Genomic DNA, 20937 nt, shown 5'->3' with positions numbered 1-20937 from the left:
GATGGCACATTTCTGACCAGCCAGTTCAAGGGCACATTGTTGATCGCCGTGGCTAATAATGGTGGTGACAAATTGGTTCCATTGGCATTTTCTTTGGTCTTGGTGGAGAACAATGACAACTGGGAGTGGTTTCTTAGTCTAGTGAGGACCAAGGTAATTGGACCTAAAAGAGAGGTTTGCATCATCTCGGACCGCCACCTAGGGATACTCAATGCAGTGGAGATTGACATTCCAGGACATCCTCGCGTGCACCATAGGTGGTTCATGAGGCATTTTGTTTCTAACTTTTACGAGCATGTGGAGACAAGGAATTGTCTGACCTTCTTCATGATTGTTGTCTCGCATTCACCACTAGACATTTTGAGAAATTGTGGGACAAAATGTATGCCAAAGCAAACAATGGTGGCAAAGATTTCCTAAATAGGAATCTTGCCGATAAAGGAAAGTGGGCACGGGCTTTTGACAACGACGGAGCGAGGTACGGTGACATGACAAACAACATGGCTGAATGTTTCAACATGGTGCTAAAGGGTGTCCGTGCATTGCCGGTGACAGCAATAATAGAGTATACATTCCAGAAGTTGAATGACTATTTTCAAAAGTATAGTGAAGAAACATCCAACTTGATGTCCGGGAAAAACAAGGCCAAAAAGATGTACAAGTATCCACCAAAGGTCGACAATTGGATGGAATACCAAACAAGGAAGGCGGATTCACACAAAATCCAGTCCTTTGATAACATAGAATTGATTTACCAAGTTGATGAGCACGGTGGAATGTCGCGTGACGGCGTGCCATATGGAGGTGGCTCTTTCAAGGTTTATCTTAAGCTGGGCGCGTGTTCATGCGAGAGGCCTACATTGTATCATCTCCCGTGCTCTCACTTGATGGCTACATCTCACGCTAGAAATGTGAGTGTCAACATGACCAACAATGTAAGATTGGAGGAGTATTCGATCGATGCGGTCAAAAATACGTAGGCTTCGAGGTTTCATCCCTATCTAGACCAATCTAAATGGCCGGAATACCATCGACGCCCACTATACCCTGATTGGAAATGAAGGTGGCTACACGTGGAAGACAAAAGACAAAGCGTTTCTTGGGTGACATGGATGATTGGGGTGGTGGTTTCTGTAAGGAATGGGGAGCCAACATTTTGCAGAGCCTCGTGATATCAGCCGTTGCGGTGAATGTAACAACGAGGGACACAATAATAGAGGTTGTAGCTCAAGGGGAAAAAGAAAGAGATCAAACGAGATGGTGATGGTGGTGTCAGCCATGGTGATGGTGGAGCTCAAGGACGTGGCCATGGTGATGATGGAGCTCGAGGATGTGGTCGTGGTGACGGTGGTGCTCGAGGATGTGGTCGTGATGACGGTGATGCTCGAGGATGTGGCCGTGGTGACGGTGGAGCTCGAGGACGTGGCCGTGGTGACGGTAGTGCTCGAGGACGTGGCCATGGTGATTGTGGAGCTCGAGGACGTGGCCGTGCTGATGGTGGTGCTTGAGGACGTGGCCGTGCTGATGGTGATGGTCGAGTGTTTGCTTATTGGCTTGGGGTGTGAAACTAATGATGTGTCAAACTTATGTATGTCGTGAATCTTTTGGGTGGTCGAACTATGTCGTGAACCTTTTGGGTGGTTGAACTATGTAAGTCAAGAAAGTAATGTATGTGTGGAATGAATGTATGTGGTTGAACTTATGTATGTCAGGAAGTAATGTTAGTAAGTATGGTGAAAAAACAGAGAAGTCATGAAAGTAATGTAAGTTACAAAAACAGAAACCACATAAGTGGTAAGAAAGCAGAGAAGTGCAGGTCACTGCGCCCTAGATTAAGGCGCCATGTTAGTAAGTATGGCGCCCTGGGTTAGGGCGTCATACATGGCGCCCAAAAAAATTGCATGGCGCCCCCAACATCCGAAGCGTGAAATGTTTGGACTTAGCCATTTTTGCTGACCATGGCACCCTGGGCTGGGGCGCCATGCTGGCGAGGACCATGGCGCCTTGGGCTAGGGCGCCGTGCTGGCAATGCATGGCGCCCTGACCCAGGGCGTCGTGCTGTCAACAGGCATGGCGCCCTGGCCCAGGGCGTCGTACTATGAACTGATGTGCTGCTGATTCTCTTCAGTACTAATGCTGCTGCTGGAGTTTTGCTGATGCTTCGAGTACATTAAGTAGAAGATAACCATCACAAATGCATCAAGTTCATACATAGTTCACCACAAATGCATCAAGGTCATACATAGTTCACCACAAATGCATCAAGTTCATACATAATTCACCACAAATGCATCAAGTTCATACATAGTCCACCACAAATGCATCAAGTTCATACATAGTTCACCACAAATGCATCAAGGTCATACATAGTTCACCACAAATGCATCAAGTTCATACATAGTTTCCTACATAGTTGAAGACAAATGTGTCATTTCCTTCCTTTCCCCCTCTTAGCCAGTGCAGCATCCTTCCCCTTCACTAAGCGCCTTCTCCTCTGCAGCGGCACCTCCACCTCCTCTTCCTCCTCCTCTGAGGCGGCCTCGATCACGGGGTCCTTACATGCCTTCCTTGCGTAATTTCCCGGAGTATACTTTCCACGCCTTTGACTAGGCTGAGGCGCATCGGGCATCTGTGAGGTGTTAATCTCATCATGCGTCTGTTCACCCCCCTCCTCCTCCATGTCATGAACCGATTCTTCGCCTTGCTGCTGGGTGCCACTTGATGATGATCTCAACCTTGAAGTTGTATGGACGGCGACATCGGTGGAGCGGCAGCCTAGTAGAGCACCAAGGCCACGTGCCCAAGACTTGCTCCGCTATGAAATTGACATATCATGAAGTAAGGAGATATACCTCAAAAATGTGTATGAAAAACAAATTATCAAATGTCATACCTCAACGAAAGCTTTAAGCTTACTGTACGACTCTTCACCTGGAGGGTACTTTAGTGCCTCACCGGCGTCGTTGACATGCTTCGAGAGCTTGTTTTGCTGTTGGAAACAATAGGACAAATCATTTTGGCACAATGTAGGCAAGCATATAGATATAACGGTAACTTGCCACAAAGCAGATAGTTGGCGCCAATTCATACCGTCTACCATCTCTAATAAGCCTGTTGTACTACATATTGGCCATCCGATCAAAACCTGGATTGGGTTCATGTAATACGTCCCCTGGCTGAAATGCGGGCGCGTTAAGTTGAGTATGGGCGACGAAACGAAACCACACAAGATAATTGTGGAATGCTTCCCTATCAAAAGGCTGTGGGGGAGGCTTAGAAGTCGGTTGATGCAATGAAAGCTCAATCTTATTGAGATTGTGCTTGAACTCCTGGATATACATGTCATGTTCTCGATCCCATTTTTTTATACTCTTCTGCTTCATCTTGTCGAGACTGCATAGCATTTGACAATTGCATTTGCGTTACAATCTTGAAAATAATGGAGAAAGCATTTGAAGTCCTAAGCACTTACCTATGCGAATGTAGCAATGTGTTTTTGTACTTCGGCAGGGTCTCTTGAAATTAGCCAAACTATGTCATAACTCGTTGTGGTTGATAAAACTCAACAGCATAATAACAAATCAACGGGCAACGCATCCACCATAAGTGTGCTTCCTGTAGACACTTTGGGTTAAGTCTAAAAGTAATAAAACAAGCTCCCCTACCAATATTGCCCTCCATTCTATATGGTTCCCAGGTAACCTATAAACAAAGATTAAGAAAAAACTAAATTGTTAGTATGATTTTTTGAAAACCGAACAAACCAAAAAGACAAATCAAGAGGCTACTAAGATAACCTGCTCCGGGGTCATGATGTCAAGCTCGTTGCAGTAGTGCAAATACATGGCCTTTGAACTGCCAACAAATCCTTCAACCTTGTCCCACTTATACGCCCATGTAGGCATATGGTCCAGGTCATGATGATCATCCCACCGGTCTTAACCCTTTGGTGTTGGCCACCGCACTGGCAAGTGCTCCCAACTCCAGATTGATAATAGAAGCATCGGACCACCGATGTTGGCTTCCTTTGACTCTACAATGTTTCTGGGATTCGCGCCCCTACGACACACCTCGTCCAGCTATACACAAACAAGAAATATGTCATTACAAATTAGAGAACATTTCTACATGGTGAACAGAATATTATAAGCAAAACTACTTACCTGACGATACAAATAAGCCAACGCCGCCGTACCCCAACTGAGTCCATGCTCCCACCCAGTAAACAGCTTAAGCCACATAAAGGAAGCGTTCACGCCAGTGCCGTCAGAGAAAAGAGTCTAGTTGACTACATACCACAAGTATGCCCTAGTATACTGCTGCACTGTTTCATCGTCCGCATCAGCCGGGCATTCCCCAAAGTGTTCAGCAATCCAATGATAACTTGCATCGGCGGACTTCCCCTGTACCCCTGGCTCCCTCCCTATGAGTCCAACCATAATCTCATGCCATCCATCAGAATCTGTGCTAAAACAAATAGGCTCTCCTTTGATGGGAAGTCAAGTGACCAGAGAAACATCCTGCAAAGTGATAGTCATCTCCCTAGCATATATAACGCCCTCGATGCGGCTATAGCTCCCACGTGTCGAGGCACGACTTAGAGGCATAACCGCATTGAAAGCAATGTCGCAAGTCAGGCAATCATTACAACATCCCATGTAATACATAATAAAAGGGGGAGATAACATAGTTGGCTTACACTCGCCACGTCACATCAGAGTACATAAATAACATCCATCAAACAAACACTCATGGCCCGACTACGGCGCCAAAATAGAAAAGACCCCCAACATGCGACAAGGTCCTGAATCGATAACCCCAACTAGGCACCACTACTGATCATCCGGAAAAGAAACATAGTATCGCTGAGAGTCCTTGTCGAACTCCCACTGAAGCTCGTAATCGTCAACTGGAGCAGAAACACCTGGACCTGCATCTGGAGTTGTAGTATATGTGAGCCACAGGGACTCAGCAATCTCACACCCACGCGATCAAAACTATTTAAGCTCATGGGAATGGATAAGACAAATATATGTGGAGCTGCAGCAAGCGACTAGCATATGTGGTGACTAACCTATACGCAAAAGAGAGCGAGAAGAGAAGGCGAAGCACGAGCGAGAAGCTAAAGGAACATCCTGCGCAAGCATAACTCCAACACCGTGTCCACTTCCCGGACTCCGCCGAGAAGGGGCCATCACGGTAACACACACGGTTGAATCATTTTAATTAAGTTTAGTTCAAGTCATCTACAACCGGACATTAACAAATTCCCATCCGCCCATAACCGCGGGCACGGCTTTCGAAAGATCAATCCCTGCAGGGGGGTCCCAACTTAGCCCATAACAAGCTCTCACGGTCAACGAAGGAATAGACCTCCACCCAAGACACACCGATCAGACTCGGTATCTCGGTACAACAAGATGATTCGACAGGTTAAAACAAGTCCAGCAACACCGCCCGAATGTGCCGACAAATCCCGATAGGAGCTGCACATATCTCTTTCTCAGGGCACGCTCGGATAGGTCAAGTTACGAGTAAAACCAAACCTCAAGTTTCCCCGAGGTGGCCCCGCAGGCTGCCTGGTTCGGACCAACACTCAGAGGAGCACTGGCCCGGGGGGGGGGGGTTAAAATAAGATGACCCTCGGGCTCCGGAAACCCAAGGGAAAAAGAGGCTAGGTGGCAAATGGTAAAACCAATGTTGGGCATTGCTGGAAAAGCTTTAATCAAGGCGAACTATCAAGGGGTTCCCATTATAGCCCAACCGCGTAAGGGACGCACAATCCGGGAACATAACACCGATATGACGGAAACTAGGGCGGCAAGAGTGGAACAAAACACTAGGCGAGAGGCCGAGCCTTCCACCCTTTACCAAGTATATAGATGCATTAAGATAACATAGAAATATAATGATATCCCAACAAGCAATATAAATGTTCCAACAAGGAACGGCTCCAATCTTCACCTGCAACTAACAACGCTATAAGAAGGGCTGAGCAAAGCGGTAACATCGCCAATCAATGGTTTGCTAGGACAATGGTGGGTTAGAGGTTCAACATGGCAATTGGGAGGCTGATAAGCAAATGGTAGGCATCATAGCATTGGCAAAGCAAAAGAGCGAGCAAACTAGCATAGCAAAGATAGTAGTGATTTCGAGGGTATGATCATCTTGCCTGCACAGTTGTCAGAGTTGACTGGATCCTCACAAGCAAACTCAACGGGCTCCTCGGTAGCGAACTCGTCTCCCGGCTCTACCCAAAGACAAACAAGCAACAAGGACACAATCAACCACGGGCAAGACCAAGCAATATGATGAAATGACGATATGCTATGCGGGATGCGATGCGGGATGCAAAATGCAAGATATGACAGGAAATGCATGAACCTGGCATCAACTTGGAAAACCAAGTGTGCCACTGGATAGAGGGTATGAAATCGCTTGAAAACGATATAAAGATCATAGGAATCGGAGCTACGGTTTGGAAATGGCAAGCGTTTTAAGATACGACACCGGTATGCGACTTACAGCAAGTAGGCATCTAAATGCAACGGAATGAACATGCTACAGCCACCAAACATGAAAACAAAATACATGGCAGTGATGTACACAAGATGGTTGACAAAACACTAGCACTGAGCCATAGGCAAATTCATCCATTAAGAGGTTCAAACAAGCATGGCTAAAACGCAAATGCAAAACAGATTTCAGACTTAGTGAAATTAACACTAGTCTGAAATTTCAGATCACGATGCTCTCTTCGGAGCAGCAAAACAACATGATACAAAACATGAACATGACAAGTAAGAACATGGCATGGAGCTACTCAACAAGCTTAATAAAACACCCAAAGTGACCTGGGGCCAAAAGGGTTCACAAAATACTCTACCGAGCTCACGAACATCGCTCGAACACAATCAGTTTTCAGACTTAGTGAAAACTGAGACATGCTGAAATTTAACTCACGAAGGCATGTAAACGAGCTCGATGCACTCACTACGGTGCAAGTCATGGCAAGGAAAGCATATAACCAGCAAGAAGGCACAAAGTGCTAGCTACACATGGCAAGAACGAAGGCATAGCATGCATGGAACACTAACGGTAGCATCGGCGAAATCGCAAACAAGTTGACGATCTGCCCAGATTAACAACGAAGCAAAAGTTGAGCTCGATTGAGTCAACCTAGAGCACTCCACAAATGCCAACAAAGACATGGATGTATAGAGCATGACATAAATATCGAAACTCCCTTACTGATCATCCTCAAAAGAGGCACGGATCACTAGGAAACAAGCTGGACATATAGCATCATGAACTAAAATATCCCAGACTTAGCGAAAATCACTAAGTCCCTGAAATCTGCAATCTCAGGTACCTCTCTTCGCAAGCTTGCACAAGACAACACACACATCCTAAAAATGCATGGGTGGCACCTCTGGAAAGAAGACAAAATGCTTCACAATACATCCCAAAGGGGCACAGGCATATCATGCACGGATTAAACATAGCAAAAATGACAAAAGTGCATGATGAACTAACGGTTCTGCACTTTAACTCACGAAGCCTCCTTCTAACAGCATTTTTAGTATCAAGATGACCTAAAATGCAAATGATGCAATGGAATGAAATGATGTACATGTCGAGGCGAAGATTTTGATATATCATATGCCCAAAACGGAGCTACGGTTGCGGAGATACAAGCAATCAAAGAATGCATAAAAATTAGGGTTTCGGGGGAGAGAAGTCAACCGATGCCCAGATCCAGATCTGGATCGGCACGCTTCCCGAGGCGGCGCCGGAGACACTGTAGCAGGGCGCGCGCGACGAGGTTCATCGACGCCGGAACCGAGGCCGCCGGCGTAGGGGGAGGCGGTGGCCGGCGACGAGGGGCGGCGAGGTGGCCCGGCGAGGCCGGCCGCGGGCGAGGGCGCGGCCCCGGAGGCGCGGGCGCGCGGCGAGGAGCGGACGGGCGGCGGGGCCCGGCGCGGCGGCGGCCGGTGCGGTGGCGGCGACGGCGCCGGTCGCCGGAGGTCGGGGAGGCGGCGGTGCCCGAGAGGAGGAAGAGGCGCGGGGGCGCGGGCTCGCGGGGGCCCCTCCTGGGCCTCCCGGGCCGGGACGGCGGCGGCGATGCGGTCCCGCGGGGACACGTGGCGGCGGCGGGTTGGATGGCGTCGGCGGGCGGACGATGTCCGGCCGGGGGCGGACACGTCCGTCGGCGCGGATCTGGCGGGGATGTTTTTTTTTAGGGTTTCGGGGAGAGGGAGAGATCCGAAAATGGAGGGGTGTATATATAGGCATAGAGGGAGCTAGGAGAGTCCAAATGAGGTGCGGTTTTCGCCCACACGATCGTGATCGAACGCTCTAGGACATGGAGCAGAGTTTGGTGGGTTTTGGGCCAAATTTGGGGGGTGTTGGACTGCAACACACACGGTGCCTTTTCGGTCCCTCGGTTAACCGTTGGAGTATCAAACGAAGTCCAAATGACCCGAAACTTGACAGGCGGTCTACCGGTAGTAAACCAAGGCCGCTTGGCAAGACTCGGTCCAATCCGGAAATGTTTAAACCCCACACAAGAAAGAAAGGTAGAAATGACCACCGGAGGAGAACGAAACGCCGGAATGCAAAACGGACAACGGGGAAAATGCTCGAATGCATGAGATGAACATGTATGCAAATGCAATGCACGTGATGACATGATAAGAGATGCACGAAAAAGAAAACAACACACGGAGACAAAGACCCAAACCCGAGAAATAAATATAACTTAGCGCCAGGGACGGCAAGAGTTGGATACAAATATGGAAAGTATATCTGGGGCGTTACAACACTCCACCACTATGAAAAGATCTCGTCCCGAGATCTAGGACTGAAAGAACTCCGGGTACTCAGAACGGAGGTGATCCTCGCGTTCCCAGGTAGCTTCACGGTCGGAATGGTGTGACCACTTGACTTTGAGAAATTTGATTGACTTGTTGCGAGTCTTGCGTTCAGTCTCTTCGAGAATAGCAACTGGGTGCTCACGATAGGAGAGATCTTCTTGGAGCTCAATGTCCTCGAAGTTGACGGTGCGGTCAGGAGTCTTGAAGCACTTTCGAAGCTGAGAGACATGGAACACATCATGAACATTTGCAAAGTTTGAAGGAAGCTCGAGTTGATAGGCGAGGTCGCCTCTCTTGCTGACAATCTTGAAAGGTCCCACGTATCTAGGGGCAAGCTTCCCTTTGATACCGAAGCGACGAGTACCTTTCATGGGAGAGACGCGGAGGTAAACATGATCTCCGATCTCGAAAACCAGATCACGGTGCTTACTATCATAGTAGCTCTTCTGGCGGGACTGGGCTGCTTTGAGGTTATCACGAATGACTTTGCACATCTCTTCTGCTTCTGTGATTAAGTCATTACCCAGCAGCTGACGTTCACCGGTTTCAGACCAGTTGAGAGGGGTACGGCACTTCCTGCCATACAGAATTTCAAAGGGGGCCTTGCCCGAACTTGCTTGAAAGCTGTTGTTGTATGAGAATTCAGCATAAGGAAGACAATCCTCCCACTTCATGCCGAAGGAGATCACACAAGCCCTGAGCATATCTTCAAGAATTTGGTTGACACGCTCGACTTGACCGCTTGTTTGAGGATGGAAAGCTGTGCTGAAGCGGATGTTGGTGCCCATGGCCTTCTGAAAAGAATCCCAAAACTTGGAGGTAAAGATGCTGCCACGGTCTGAAGATATCACTTGAGGAATACCGTGCAGAGAGACAATGCGAGAGGTATAGAGTTCCGCCAATTGAGCTGCAGTGATTGACTCTTTGATAGGCAGAAAATGAGCCACTTTGGTGAGCTTGTCGATGACAACGAAGATAGCATCATTGCCACGCTTGGACTTTGGAAACCCAGTCACGAAGTCCATTTCAATATGGTCAAACTTCCATTCTGGAATGGCAAGAGGTTGGAGGAGACCAGCTGGCCTTTGGTGTTCTGCCTTCACTCTTCTGCAGACATCACATTCGTTCACGAATTAAGCGATCTCGCGCTTCATTCGAGTCCACCAATAAGCTTGCTTGAGGTCCTGATACATCTTTGTACTACCAGGGTGGATGGAGAGGAGAGAGTTGTGAGCCTCGTTCATGATCACCTTACGGAGTTCACCTTTGGGCACAACAATTCGATCCTCGAAGAAGAGAGTGTCCTTGTCATCAAGTCGGTAGCACTTGTACTTGGACTGACTCTTTGCAATACCAATCTTCACCTTCTTCACCATAGCATAAAGAAGTTGGGCTTGGCGAATCTGGTCTTCTAAGGTAGGAGAGACTTGAAGGTTGGCGAGGAAACCTTGAGGAACAACTTGCAGATTAAGTTTGCGGAAAGCTTCACAAAGCTCGGGTTGATAAGGCTTGAGAATCAGACTGTTGCAATATGCTTTTCTGCTCAAAGCGTCAGCAATCACATTAGCCTTGCCTGGAGTATACTCGATACTCGGATTGTACTCTTGAATCATTTCGACCCATCGAGTCTGCCTGAGGTTGAGATTAGGCTGAGTGAAGATGTACTTGAGACTCTTGTGATCAGTGAAAATATCCACTTTCCTTCCCAATAGAAGATGTCTCCAAGTCAACAAAGCGTGTACAACTGCCGCCAACTCGAGATCATGAGTGGGGTAGTTCTTCTCATTAGGTTTCAACTGGCGAGAGGTATAAGCAACAACTTTCTTCTCTTGCATCAGTACAGCACCGAGACCTTGGAGAGAGGCATCACAAAAGACCTCGTACGGCTTGGTTTCATCAGGTGGAGTCAGAACTGGAGCAGTGATCAATTTCTCTTTCAAAGTGTTGAAAGCAATATCACACTCCGGAGACCAAACGTACTTGACGTGCTTCTGAAGAAGATTTGAGAGAGGCTTGGCGATCTTAGAAAAGTTTTCAACGAATCTTCTGCAATAGCTTGCGAGACCGAGGAAACTGCGGAGTTGCTTTACATTCTGAGGAGGTTCCCAATTCACAATTGCAGACACCTTCTCAGGATTCACGGAAATGCCCTTGGCGGAGATGATATGACCAAGATAAAGAACCTCATCGAGCCAAAATTCACACTTGGAGAACTTGGCGTAGAACTGATGTTCTCTGAGCTTGTCAAGAACCAAACGCAAGTGCTTGGCATGATCTTTCTTGTTCTTCGAGAAAACCAGAATGTCGTCGAGATAGACCAGAACGAATTCATTGGTGTAGGGGTTGAAGATGAAGTTCATCATGCGAGAGAACGTCGGAGGAGCGTTGGCGAGGCCAAAAGACATGACGGTGTATTCATATGAACCAAAGCTTGTTCTGAACGCCGTCTTGGGAATATCTTGCTCACGAATACGAATCTGATGATAACCCATACGGAGATCAAGCTTGGAGAATACTTGAGCACCCTTGAGTTGTTCGAACAGCTCATTGATGTTGGGAAGTGGGTATTTGTTCTTGATGGTCTTCTTGTTTACTGGACGGTAATCAACACAAAGTCGACTCGATCCATCCTTCTTCTTCACAAAAAGAACACCACAACCCCACGGAGAAGTACTAGGCCGAATGAGACCCAATCTTTCTTGCTCATCGAGTTGTTTCTTCAGCTCCTTCAACTCTTCGGGGCCGAGCTTGTAAGGACGTTTGCACACAGGTTCCGTGCCAGGCTCAAGTTCAATAACGAATTCAACTGGCCGGTGCGGAGGCATTCCTGGGAGCTCTTCTGGAAAGACGTCTTGATATTCGCAAACGACAGGAATTTGAGAGATAGCATCCAATTCACCCTTCTCATTGAGAGAAAACAACCGGATGGAATTATCCCGAGCGGCAAAGACAATGACATCCTCAGACGAATGAGTCAGTTGAATCTGCCTGGCTGCACAATCAAGCTGAGCTTTATGCTTAGAGAGCCAGTCCATCCCGAGAATAAGATCGATATCGGAGTTACCAAGAACCATAGGAGAAGCAAGAAACTTGAAATCGCCCATCGTGATAGCGACATCTGGCACCTCCAGACTTGCGCTCAAACGTTTGCCAGGAGAAATGATATCCATATGTTTACCCAAAAGAGAAGAAACGAACTCATGCTTGGTAAAAAATGGCTTTGACATGAAACAATGCGATGCACCCGTGTCAAAAAGAACTTTTGCAGGAATATCATTAATAGGAAGGTTACCCATAATGACATCTGAAGAATCCTCAGCCTGAGCTGCATTCAGCATATTGACCTTGGCGTGCTTGGGATTGTGCTTGACCACAGCTGTACTTGCCGATCTGACAGGAGGAGGAGGAGGAAGACGCCTCTGGTTGGTACACTTGTTGGCATAGTGACCCTTCTGTTGGCACTTGTTGCACGTGACCTCTGAAAGCGGACGGTGATACGGAGCACTCGGTCTTGGAGCTTGAGACGAAGCCTTGTTCTGAAAGCCTGGGTTGGGTGGGTGGGAGAAACCACTGCCACCTTTGCTCTTCTGCTGATACGGCTGACGGAACGGAGGAGGAGGAAGCCAATACTTCTGCTGCTTGACCACTTGAGTAGAGGAAGACGGAGTAACATCTCTGGCACGCTTCCTGGAAGCATCACATCTCATCTGAGCAGCCTCTTGCTTCAGTGCCATGTTGTAGAACTCATCGTATCTCAACGGCTCAAAGAGGACAAGAGCGAGCTGAATTTCCTCACGAAGACCACCCCTGAACTGATAGATCATGCTCTTCTCATCAGGAACATCCTGCTTGGCAAAACGGGCGAGCTTCTGGAACAACTTGTTGTAGTCATAGACAGACAAAGAGCCTTGCTTCAGATTGCGGAATTCCTGACGCTTACTCTCAACCACACTTTGAGGGATGTGATGAGCGCGGAAATCTTGACGGAAATCGTCCCAAGTGATAACACGTCCACCTCTGGAATCCTTGTACTGCTGGAACCACTCTGCAGCCTGATCTTTGAGCTGGAAAGAAGCGAACTTGATGAAATCTTCAGGCCTGACGTTGCTGCATTCAAAATGCTTGCCCAGATCCACTAGCCAATCGTCAGCATCGGTAGCCTCAACACAACCGCTGAACGTCTTTGGGCCATTAGCAAGGAACTGGTTCAGAGTAGCAAAGTGGTGCTGATTATGGCCTTGATTCCCTTGACTGCCTTGATTGCGCTCTTGAAGGATTTGCATGATCAACTGTGTGTTTGCATTAGTAGCGGCCATCACAGCTTGCCATGCTTCCGGAGGAGGCGGAGGTGGAGGCGGATTAGGATTCGGAGTCGTGCGCGTTGGAGGAGCCAACCTGAACAGGTTGACCACCATTAGCACATAGATAGACAACAATATAGAAGCTGAATCCAACGGAATGAAAATTGCAACATATAGTCTTCACATCCGAACAAAATGAACGAATGCATTCCTCTTCAAATGATCACATATCCATAAATTGCGAAGCCACGAAGAATTAAGGTAGAGAAATAAATCAACAAGGTACGGATCAAGAACGAATAATCGGTAAGAAATCCCAATCTCAAACCAATATCCGTGGAAGAAGAACTAGAGCTACTAGATTTCCCACCTATGAAACTCCCGAACCTTTCCGGTTATGCAATCAGGTGTTGGGGATACAGGGGAAGCACAATATCTCACCCAAACTAGCAAATCCTACATCCAGCTGTATCCATCCTTCAACACATAACCAGGAAAACTTCGGAAACCATCTACCTCAACCTTCGAAAAGCATCCGTTATACAAGTTATGGCGATACTCCCGAACTCCCGCCCCAGTACTGGGTGGCGTCGAGGTTATCTCACCAACGAACTGCATAAAAGAGATTTTCGATGTCGGCGAACATATCTCAAGTATACCAGAATTGCAACGATGAAATTGTGACGACAACACCTCGGAGCTCAACTCCCCGGGACACTGCCACAACCCCTAAAGACAGGAGGCACCAAGAACAATGTTCTCGTCACAAAACCATCGGAACAAAACCAAGATACTCGCGTGAACCTAAAAAATTTTAGTGAAATTTTAGAAGAGAAGAGTCAAAACTCTACGCCAGGATGCCTTACCAGAGCGATGAGGAGACTGGGAAGTAAAAAGAATTCCTAAGCTCTCCGATATATAATTCCTAAGGACTCAAAACATTTTTCTAGACACAACTCGGCTGCTAAAAACGATCAAGCAATGGGGCTCCTAAGGTCGGGGATGGCTCTGATTACCAACTTGTAACGCCCTCGATGCGGCTATAGCTCCCACGTGTCGAGGCACGACTTAGAGGCATAACCGCATTGAAAGCAATGTCGCAAGTCAGGCAATCATTACAACATCCCATGTAATACATAATAAAAGGGGGAGATAACATAGTTGGCTTACACTCGCCACGTCACATCAGAGTACATAAATAACATCCATCAAACAAACACTCATGGCCCGACTACGGCGCCAAAATAGAAAAGACCCCCAACATGCGACAAGGTCCTGAATCGATAACCCCAACTAGGCACCACTACTGATCATCCGGAAAAGAACATAGTATCGCTGAGAGTCCTCGTCGAACTCCCACTGAGCTCGTAATCGTCAACTGGAGCAGAAACACCTGGACCTGCATCTGGAGTTGTAGTATCTGTGAGCCACAGGGACTCAGCAATCTCACACCCACGCGATCAAAACTATTTAAGCTCATGGGAATGGATAAGGCAAATATATGTGGAGCTGCAGCAAGCGACTAGCATATGTGGTGGCTAACTTATACGCAAAAGAGAGCGAGAAGAGAAGGCGAAGCACGAGCGAGAAGCTAAAGGAACATCCTGCGCAAGCATAACTCCAACACCGTGTCCACTTCCCGGACTCCGCCGAGAAGGGGCCATCACGGTAACACACACGGTTGAATCATTTTAATTAAGTTTAGTTCAAGTCATCTACAACCGGACATTAACAAATTCCCATCCGCCCATAACCGCGGGCACGGCTTTCGAAAGATCAATCCCTGCAGGGGGGTCCCAACTTAGCCCATAACAAGCTCTCACGGTCAACGAAGGAATAGACCTCCACCCAAGACACACCGATCAGACTCGGTATCTCGGTACAACAAGATGATTCGACAGGTTAAAACAAGTCCAGCAACACCGCCCGAATGTGCCGACAAATCCCGATAGGAGCTGCACATATCTCTTTCTCAGGGCACGCTCGATAGGTCAAGCTACGAGTAAAACCAAACCTCAAGTTTCCCCGAGGTGGCCCCGCAGGCTGCCTGGTTCGGACCAACACTCAGAGGAGCACTGGCCCGGGGGGGGGGTTAAAATAAGATGACCCTCGGGCTCCGGAAACCCAAGGGAAAAAGAGGCTAGGTGGCAAATGGTAAAACCAATGTTGGGCATTGCTGGAAAAGCTTTAATCAAGGCGAACTATCAAGGGGTTCCCATTATAGCCCAACCGCGTAAGGGACGCACAATCCGGGAACATAACACCGATATGACGGAAACTAGGGCGGCAAGAGTGGAACAAAACACTAGGCGAGAGGCCGAGCCTTCCACCCTTTACCAAGTATATAGATGCATTAAGATAACATAGCAATATAATGATATCCCAACAAGCAATATAAATGTTCCAACAAGGAACGGCTCCAATCTTCACCTGCAACTAACAACGCTATAAGAAGGGCTGAGCAAAGCGGTAACATAGCCAATCAACGGTTTGCTAGGACAATGGTGGGTTAGAGGTTCAACATGGCAATTGGGAGGCTGACAAGCAAATGGTAGGCATCGTAGCATTGGCAAAGCAAAAGAGCGAGCAAACTAGCATAGCAAAGATAGTAGTGATTTCGAGGGTATGATCATCTTGCCTGCACAGTTGTCAGAGTTGACTGGATCCTCACAAGCAAACTCAACGGGCTCCTCGGTAGCGAACTCGTCTCCCGGCTCTACCCAAAGACAAACAAGCAACAAGGACACAATCAACCACGGGCAAGACCAAGCAATATGATGAAATGACGATATGCTATGCGGGATGCGATGCGGGATGCAAAATGCAAGATATGACAGGAAATGCATGAACCTGGCATCAACTTGGAAAACCAAGTGTGCCACTGGATAGAGGGGATGAAATCGCTTGAAAACGATATAAAGATCATAGGAATCGGAGCTACGGTTTGGAAATGGCAAGCGTTTTAAGATATGACACCGGTATGCGATTTACAGCAAGTAGGCATCTAAATGCAACGAAATGAACATGCTACAGCCACCAAACATGAAAACAAAATACATGGCAGTGATGTACACAAGATGGTTGACAAAACACTAGCACTGAGCCATAGGCAAATTCATCCATTAAGAGGTTCAAACAAGCATGGCTAAAACGCAAATGCAAAACAGATTTCAGACTTAGTGAAATTAACACTAGTCTGAAATTTCAGATCACGATGCTCTCTTCGGAGCAGCAAAACAACATGATAGAAAACCTGAACATGACAAGTAAGAACATGGCATGGAGCTACTCAACAAGCTTAATAAAACACCCAAAGTGACCTGGGGCCAAAAGGGTTCACAAAATACTCTACCGAGCTCACGAACATCGCTCGAACACAATCAGTTTTCAGACTTAGTGAAAACTGAGACATGCTGAAATTTAACTCACGAAGGCATGTAAACGAGCTCGATGCACTCACTACGGTGCAAGTCATGGCAAGCAAAGCATATAACCAGCAAGAAGGCACAAAGTTCTAGCTACACATGGCAAGAACGAAGGCATAGCATGCATGGAACACTAACGGTAGCATCGGCGAAATCGCAAACAAGTTGACGATCTGCCCAGATTAACAACGAAGCAAAAGTTGAGCTCGATTGAGTCAACCTAGAGCACTCCACAAATGCCAACAAAGACATGGATGGATAGAGCATGACATAATATCAAAACTCCCTTACTGATCATCCTCAAAAGAGGCACGGATCACTAGGAAACAAGCTGGACATATAGCATCATGAACTAAAATATCCCAGACTTAGCGAAAATCACAAAGTCCCTCAAATCTGCAATCTCAGGTACCTCTCTTCGCAAGCTTGCACAAGACAACACACACATCCTAAAAATGCATGGGTGGCACCTCTGGAAAGAAGACAAAATGCTTCACAATACATCCCAAAGGGGCACAGGCATATCATGCACGGATTAAACATAGCAAAAATGACAAAAGTGCATGATGAACTAACGGTTCTGCACTTTAACTCACGAAGCCTCCTTCTAACAGCATTTTGGGTATCAAGATGACCTCAAATGCAAATGATGCAATGTAATGAAATGATGTACATGTCGAGGCGAAGATTTTGATATATCATATGCCCAAAACGGAGCTACGGTTACCGAGATACAAGCAATCAAAGAATGCATAAAAATTAGGGTTTCGGGGGAGAGAAGTCAACCGATGCCCAGATCCAGATCTGGATCGGCACGCTTCCCGAGGCGGCGCCGGAGACACTGTAGCAGGGCGCGCGCGACGAGGTTCGTCGGCGCCGGAACCGAGGCCGCCGGCGTAGGGGGAGGCGGTGGCCGGCGACGAGGGGCGGCGAGGTGGCCCGGCGAGGCCGGCCGCGGGCGAGGGCGCGGCCCCGGAGGCGCGGGCGCGCGGCGAGGAGCGGACGGGCGGCGGGGCCCGGCGCGGCGGCGGCCGGTGCGGTGGCGGCGACGGCGCCGGTCGCCGGAGGTCGGGGAGGCGGCGGTGCCCGAGAGGAGGAAGAGGCGCGGGGGCGCGGGCTCGCGGGGGCCCCTCCTGGGCCTCCCGGGCCGGGACGGCGGCGGCGATGCGGTCCCGCGGGGACACGTGGCGGCGGCGGGTTGGATGGCGGCGGCGGGCGGACGATGTCCGGCCGGGGGCGGACACGTCCGTCGGCGCGGATCTGGCGGGGATGTTTTTTTTTTAGGGTTTCGGGGAGAGGGAGAGATCCGAAAATGGAGGGGTGTATATATAGGCATAGAGGGAGCTAGGAGAGTCCAAATGAGGTGCGGTTTTCGCCCACACGATCGTGATCGAACGCTCTAGGACATGGAGCAGAGTTTGGTGGGTTTTGGGCCAAATTTGGGGGGTGTTGGGCTGCAACACACACGAGGCCTTTTCGGTCCCTCGGTTAACCGTTGGAGTATCAAACGAAGTCCAAATGACCCGAAACTTGACAGGCGGTCTACCGGTAGTAAACCAAGGCCGCTTGGCAAGACTCGGTCCAATCCGGAAATGTTTAAACCCCACACAAGAAAGAAAGGTAGAAATGACCACCGGAGGAGAACGAAACGCCGGAATGCAAAACGGACAACAGGGAAAATGCTCGAATGCATGAGATGAACATGTATGCAAATGCAATGCACGTGATGACATGATAAGAGATGCACGAAAAAGAAAACAACACACGGAGACAAAGACCCAAACCCGAGAAATAAATATAACTTAGCGCCAGGGACGGCAAGAGTTGGATACAAATATGGAAAGTATATCTGGGGCGTTACAGCATAGAAGTGAAAAAGTATGTGTCTCAGGGCGCCATCGTTCAACGAGTGCCGTGATCGCACAAGGGTTCATCTTCGGCATCGAACCAGACACGAGTGAGATGAAAGGGAGAAGCCCAGTCTTCCGGATATACTCCGTGTATCGCTCGTCATACTTCATCTTGTCATGAACCGAACCAGACCTTAGGTGAAGCTGATAAAAAACCCTTCCTTCATCTGCCATGAACCATGCACAATGCAATTGATCATACGATGGATGGATAAGAGAAGCCATCCTGCAAATTACAAATGTATATGGTAAGCCCCGTTGTCATTTGCAAATATCCGCACTAGTGCAAAAACATACATACATGTGCAAAATTTCTACACTAATTCTTCTTCCATACACCATATATGTGTATATAATTTTCTAAAACATAATACACCATATATTTGCACTAATTCTTCCATACACCATATATATGTGCGTACATATCCTAACCAAATTCATAGCACTTTCATAGTAATCCTATATCATACATATTGTAAGCCATACATATCCTAAATCACACTAACCCCTACATTATCACACCAAAATCCACTATTCAATTCAACAAAAGGATGAACCAGGGTTTCATCCAAATCAATCAAATGGAGAGATTTCAACCAATAGAAAGAGGGGAAAGGGAGGAGAATACCCTGAGGATTCGAAGGGCAACCGGATCCACTAATCTTCGGCTCAGATCCACAGCTCTTGAGTGGGAAGAGGGAGGGGCGATTTGAGGGACGCCATGGGTGGGGAAAGAACAGAGAGAGGAGAGAAAGAAAGAACAGAGAGCAGAGGGGCTCGGGAGGCGATGTAGTGAAGGGGTATGGCGCCCCGGGGCGGGGCGTCGTGGTACAGCCCATAGCACCCTGGGCCGAGGCGTCATGGGCCCAAGGCGAGGCCGACGTGGCAGTTAGCGCCGACGCGCACGGCGCCATTGACCAAGGCGTTATGTTATCTAGCATGGCACCCCGGGTGCGGGCGTCATGCGGTTAGGGCCATTTTATGAAATATTTTCAAAATAAGGACATTTTGTGCTGAACTTTGGCCAAAGGGCCAGTTTTGTGATTTTTCACCAGCGCAGCCCCTGTTCATCATCCCCTTTCTCCCGTACGGCAGACCATCCACCAGAGCCACATCGACAACCGAGGTGATTTGACGGCCATACTCGCTCCCTGTGCCCTATAAGATATGCCCCGTTGTCCTAGACCTCATCCTCCCTCCTTTCCACCCCTCTCTTCCTCCTGGTGCCATCAAGGTAAACCCGCCATCGTCGCACCATGGCCGAGAAGAGCTCGAGCTCCTCCCCGGCTCGATCGATGTTGTAGCCGCCTTCTTCAACCACGGGAGCGTCGCGGGCGTCTTCCTCTTCATCCATGAGGTCACCCGCATCCACACGAGTCTCCGAGCTCCTTCCATGATGTCCCTCATCGTCTTCATACGCCTACTTCACGGACGTGCTGTTCGTGCCTTCCATCGTCGCATCTGTCGCTTCCCCAACCGAGTCGTCGAGGCCTTCAGCCCCACCGTGACAACCCCCACCTCCTCTCTCTCCCCTCTACCGATTTTGCGTCGTCGTAGGCCGCGGATCCGAGAGCTCTGTTTTGTCCACTATGGTCGACCTCGGAAGCGAGCTCAAGTTCCCACCATAGGTGCAGCCCTGCTTCTTTTGCTCGCAGGCCGCGCACACGCTCGCGTTGCGCCGCATGCTCCATGTCTGCTTCGCCGCTGCCATGCTGCTTCCCTGCTCGCTGCGCACACCATGGCCCCGAGCTTAACAGTTTTATAATGAATACTAGATCCGCCTTGCCAGATCCTTGGCACCCCGGACAAGCCTGCCAATCATACCAATAGAAATTGTTTGGTGTTTAAACAGGCCCGTAAAATGAACACCGAAAATAAGGGGAAAGAGCTTCCTAGCGAGGATGATGATGAGCCTCATTCATCAAACACAGGGGGGCAAAAGAAATTTTTTCCCCGAGGTAAAAACAGTGAACATGATCTATGTCACACATATCCCCAAGTAGGAGCGCAAGCGCACACTCAGGGACGTTTACGCCATAGAGCCAATAGCCACAAAATTCAACCCATGGTCGGCTTGCCTGATCACGTTTGATCGTAGAGACCACTTGACCAGTATCCTTCACAAAGGTTCGGCAGCACTGGTCCTCGATCCAATCATTGATGGCTCCATCTCACGCGAGTCCTTATGGACGGCGGCAGCAGCCTTGACCTACTTTATCAGGACATTGTCCAAAAAAATGGGTATTGATCCGTCAAGGATCAAGCCCACTAAAATAACCTTTAAAGGAATGATACCCAGCGTCGAGGCCTGTTGTACAGGGTCCATCACTCTGGAAGTAGTCTTCGGTTCACTGGATAATTTCCATAGTGAATACTTGATCTTCGACATCGTCCACTTCTGAATTGGCCATCATGCACTACTCTG

This window comes from Triticum aestivum, chromosome 3A (assembly GCF_018294505.1).
Source record: "Triticum aestivum cultivar Chinese Spring chromosome 3A, IWGSC CS RefSeq v2.1, whole genome shotgun sequence".
Taxonomy (NCBI): Eukaryota; Viridiplantae; Streptophyta; class Magnoliopsida; order Poales; family Poaceae; genus Triticum; species Triticum aestivum.
The sequence above is the reverse complement of the archived record's forward strand: the minus strand, read 5'-3'. Positions refer to the sequence as shown.